Here is a 5,476-nt window from a genome sequence, read left to right on the forward strand (position 1 = left end):
TCCCTTTGGAGGAAAACAAGAGAGAATATCTGGCCTTGTTTTAAGTGCCAAGTAAATGGATTCTTAAATCTTGGGCCTGCTCCTACCTGCCCGGTTTTCCTAAGATATTCCTGGCTGTTCATGCAGGTCTCAACATACATGCTTGGAGAGAGGGAGTGGTGCAACTGGTTTTCTGTGGAATGCCGTAGCTGATCCCCAATAGTGCGAGTCAGGTGGCACTTTTAGATCATTTAAATTGGGAGTGGGTAACTTGTGGCCTTCCCAATGCTGCTGAATGACAACTCCCATAATCTTTGACCACTGGCCATGCAGGCCTCTGGGGGGGATGCGAACTGGGAATCCAGCAACATCTCAAGGGCCCCAGAATCCCCACCTTGGATGTTAATGTTTTGCCAGTCTGTTGTCTGGGTGGTAGGGAAGCATACTTTTCTGAAGCAAAGATTACAGTTCCATCAAATGTCCTAAGCTTGGACGTGCCACAAATCTCCAGTGCAAAAAAGAGTGTGCCTCTTTTTCTCTGAAGCATAGTTTCCGGGGTTTTTTAAAACATAAGAACTGAACAGCACCGTAACTGGAACAGGCCAAAGGCCTTTCTGATAACCTGTTCTTCTCACCGTGACCAGCCAGATGCCCCAATCGGAAGCCCGCAAGCAGGACCTGAACGCAACAGCAACTCTCCCCAAATTGTGATTCCCAGCAACTGGGATTCAGAGGCATTCAGCAGAGGCAGAACATAGCCATTGTGGCTAGTAGCCATAGATAGCCTGGTCCTGCATGGCTTTGTGGAATCCCCTTTTAAAGCAGTCTAAGTTGGCGGCCGCTGCAACATCTTGTGGAAGCAAATTCCATATCTAAACTGTATGGAACCCTACAGCCATACTACCCTGAACACGCCTGATCTCGTCTGATCTTGAAGCTAAGCAGGGTCAGGCCTGGTTAGTCCTTGGATGGGAGACCACCTGGGAATACCAGGTGCTGTAGGCTTAGATGAAGGCGATGGGAAACTACCTCTGAATGCCTCTTACCATGAAAACCCTATGAATATATATGTAAAAAAAGATTCATAGGGTCCCCGTAAGTCGTAATCGACTTGAAGGCATATAACAACAACAACTACATGAAATTTATATTTCTGTACCCTGATCCTAGCCTATGTATGTATTCTCAGCAGGAAATCCCACTGAGTGCAATTGGGCTTATTCCCAAGTCAGCGTGCACATTGGATTGCAGCCTGCAATTTTTTTCCTAATTGCCCCCCCCCTGCTTAAAACCTGCAGGCTGCAGCGGCGTAGCTTGTCTCTCTCCCCCCCTCCTGAGCCCCGCAATGAGACCGCGTGATCAGTATTTTAAACTCTGGCCAGCCCCTACAACCCCTGAGGCAGGCAGATAACTCATTGGCGGTGTCTTCTACAGCAGCCAGACATATGCTGACTTATTAAAAAAACCCAACATACAGCACGCAGCTGTGTTTTGAGTCAGCGGTGGAGTCTGAAACTTGAGAAAAGGGGATCCCAGGGCAAAGGCGGTGTGAAGAAAAAAGAAGAAGGATCTGTGTGCATCTGTGTGGTCCAGGCTCAATCTCTCTAAAATCCTTCCCTACTTAATGGTTCTAGACCATGAACATTTAAGGCTGTTATTCCTGACTACAAGAGGGAAGGGCATTTTGCATTCCAAGGGCCACATTCCCTTCTGGGTAACCTTCCGAGGGCCACATGGCAGGGGTGGATGGGGCCAGAGGCAAAAGAGGCAGGGCAACATACGACCATAGGAGCCTGCTGGATCAGGCCAGTGGCCCATCTAATGCAGCCTCCTGTTCTCCCAGTAGCCAGAGGCCCCAATGGGAAGCCCGCAAGTTAAGACCTGAGCAGCAATGGCAACTCTCCCCTCCTGCAGTTTCCAGTGACAGGCACTCAGAGGCGTACCGGCTCCGACAGCAGAGACAGAACACAGTCACCGGGGCTAGTAGCCACTGATCGCCGTATTATCTTAATCTGTCAAATCACCTTCTAAAGCATAGCCATCCGGGCTAGTAGCCATGATGCCAATTTTAGCTCTGTGCAGTAGGATGAGTTTATTTATTTATTTATTGTTTCATTTGTATCCCGCCCTTCCTCCCAGCAGGAGCCCAGGGCGGCAAACAAAGCACTAAAACACTTTAAAACATCATAAAAACAGATCTTGAAATACATTAAAACAAAACGACGTTAAAAACATTTTTAAGACAACACTTTAAAAAAGGGTTAAAAACATGATTACGTTGCTACACGTACTTGCACATGCCCCTCTCAGTCCCGCATCCAAGCAAGCAAGGGGCACGATCAGAGTTCAAGGAGACCATTCCAGCGAGGCAAAAACCTTCAGGCCCTCAAAACTCTTTCCAGGCCTGCGTTACACCCTCCTTGAGCGCCACTGCCTGGTTGGGATGTGTGCTTGTGCTCTGATTTGCCCAGATGGACGACAGAGAGAGGGGTGTGCAAGTGTGTGGGGGAAACCAGCCACAAAGGTAAAATTCACATCCATTGCCCCGCCCACTTTTGCCTCTGGCCCCGCCTGCCCCTGGCATGTGGCCCTCAGAAGGTTACACGTGAGAGAAGGCGGCCCTCTGGCTGAAAACAGCTCCCCACCTCGCAGGCCCGAAATGAAAAAAGTCATCATATGATCTCCTGTTTTTTGCACCCTTGACCTAAGTTACAACAAGGGGGCGGGGGAAGGATACCCCTGCAGAGCCTCCCTAGGCAGGCTTCTTGTTTGCAAGAAAAGGCCCCGGCCCCCAGTGAGGAGGGCGAGGGAAAGAGGATCAGTTTTCAGCTCTGGCAGAAAGCAATGTGCAGAAAGACGGGATCAGACAGGCAATTGCGGTGAGGTTTCAGTTACAAAACAAACAAGGGGCCTGAACGCCTTCCCTCTGGAATGCAGCTCAGTAGAGGAGGGGGGCTAAGCACCCCCGCCCCACTCATTGCTAAACCCTCTCTTCCCCTCGACTGGTCATCTCAAGCTGGCAACTGTTTTCCTTCCCTGCGGGCTGGGGCAGAGGCCAGAGGTGAAGGCCTTGTGCTGGAGGGCCAGGTTGACAGGCTGAGGGCCAGGAGGGGTGCGGGGAGATTGGCAATGCTGTCTTCATCCAGGCATGAATTGCTCCCCAGGCTGAAATTCAAGAGGGGGACAATCCAGACCTCTGCAGAGGGCCGTGGTTGCATTATTATTTTTTGACTGACAGAATGGGGGCTGCCCAACATCTGTAGGCAGGTTGGCGCGACAGGGAGACTATGCACGTCTACTCAGGAGTAGGGGTAGAGGAGAAATTAGATGCTGTTCACCCTCAAAGGCCAGCCTACCTAACCTGCACTTTCTGGAAGGATATGAGGAGCGAAACACAGCCGGCTTTCGAAATCCGCTCTTCTCTGAATTTGGTGATGCAGTTTATCCGTTGGATCATATTTACAAGAACGCATCTATTGGGGATGAGGGGGGAAGAATGTATGCAAAAAGGAATATATTCACAAAAATAACATGCAAAAGGTATTATATTAGGGGCAGGTCCTTGCGAAAATCTGTCCATTAGTAAAAATGTACCAAACTGGGCAGCAAAATGTGTTCGTTTGGAGGAATTTGCACTAAGTGCTGATTTACTTGTGTGAGGATATTTATACTTCCATAAAATGTGGAGAACTTAATTTAAGGCTGGAAAAAGGAAAAAATAGAGGGAACCCAAAGTGACAGATCTGTTCATCCTTACTTGGGTGTAAAGCCCCTTCGCTTCAGTGTGTGGAAGACTGGAATCCTATACATATCTACTCAGAAGTAAGCCTCCTTGTTTTTCAATGGAGTTTACTCCCAGGTAAGCATCAACAGGATGGCCGGCCAAATATGTATATAGGAGAGCCCATGTGATGTAGTGGTTATCCTTACAACCCCCCTGCAATGTAGGTTAGGCTGAGAAATAATGACTGGCCCAACGTAAGCTTCATGACTGAGCAGTAATTTGCACCCTGCAAATTTTATCTCTGACATCGGTTAATTAGCCAGCCTGGATGGCAAGACTCTTTCAGCCCCCCTCTCCCTCAAATCTACAACAGAGAATTATCCTGACCTACCTTACTGGCCTGTTGTACGGCTTTCTGAGAAAAAGTGACCTAGAATTAGGAGTGAGCAGTGAAGTGACCAAGTTTGCTGATGACACTAAATTGTTCAGGGTTGTTAAAACAAAAAGGGATTGCGAAGAGCTCCAAAAAGACCTCTCCAAACTGAGTGAATGGGCAGAAAAATGGCAAATGCAATTCAATATAAACAAGTGTAAAATTATGCATATTGGAGCAAAAAATCTGAATTTCACATATACGCTCATGGGGTCTGAACTGGCGGTGACCGACCAGGAGAGAGACCTCGGGGTTGTAGTGGACAGCACGATGAAAATGTCGACCCAGTGTGCGGCAGCTGTGAAAAAGGCAAATTCCATGCTAGCAATAATTAGGAAAGGTATTGAAAATAAAACAGCCGATATCATAATGCCGTTGTATAAATCTATGGTGCAGCCGCATTTGGAATACTGTGTACAGTTCTGGTCGCCTCATCTCAAAAAGGATATTATAGAGTTGGAAAAGGTTCAGAAGAGGGCAACCAGAATGATCAAGGGGATGGAGCGACTCCCTTACGAGGAAAGGTTGCAGCATTTGGGGCTTTTTAGTTTAGAGAAAAGGCGGGTCAGAGGAGACATGATAGAAGTGTATAAAATTATGCATGGCATTGAGAAAGTGGATAGAGAAAAGTTCTTCTCCCTCTCTCATAATACTAGAACTCGTGGACATTCAAAGAAGCTGAATGTTGGAAGATTCAGGACAGACAAAAGGAAGTACTTCTTTACTCAGCGCATAGTTAAACTATGGAATTTGCTCCCACAAGATGCAGTAATGGCCACCAGCTTGGATGGCTTTAAAAGAAGATTAGACAAATTCATGGAGGACAGGGCTATCAATGGCTACTAGCCGTGATGGCTGTGCTCTGCCACCCTAGTCAGAGGCAGCATGCTTCTGAAAACCAGTTGCCGGAAGCCTCAGGAGGGGAGAGTGTTCTTGCACTCGGGTCCTGCTTGCGGGCTTCCCCCAGGCACCTGGTTGGCCACTGTGAGAACAGGATGCTGGACTAGATGGGCCACTGGCCTGATCCAGCAGGCTCTTCTTATGTTCTTATGTTTAGTGGGTTTTCCAAGACCTTATGGCCGCTAAGAGATTTAAGATTTCGATCCTGGAAAGATAAAACATCCACCGTCTATCACGCAATGGTCTGAAGACCTCACTGCCTTGGCAACATTTGAACATATTTCATAAGTTTGGTCCCAGGCTGTGGTCTGAAGGCACATGTGGCCACCACCTTGCTGAAGCTAAGCAGGTCTGGGTCTGGACAGTGCCTGGATGGGAGACCGCCTGGGAACCACAGGTCTGTCGCTTTGGGTTCCAGGATGAAAAGAAAGGCAGGGTAT

General features: G+C 48.2%; 1 pseudogene; it reads left to right on the plus strand.

Moving 5' to 3' along the window:
• The first annotated feature begins 866 nt into the window (after positions 1-866).
• LOC133375261 (5S ribosomal RNA) lies at positions 867-984 on the plus strand (annotated as a pseudogene).
• The last annotated feature ends 4,492 nt before the right edge of the window (positions 985-5,476 follow it).

Source organism: Rhineura floridana, chromosome 22 (genome assembly GCF_030035675.1).
Source record: "Rhineura floridana isolate rRhiFlo1 chromosome 22, rRhiFlo1.hap2, whole genome shotgun sequence".
Taxonomy (NCBI): domain Eukaryota; kingdom Metazoa; phylum Chordata; class Lepidosauria; order Squamata; family Rhineuridae; genus Rhineura; species Rhineura floridana.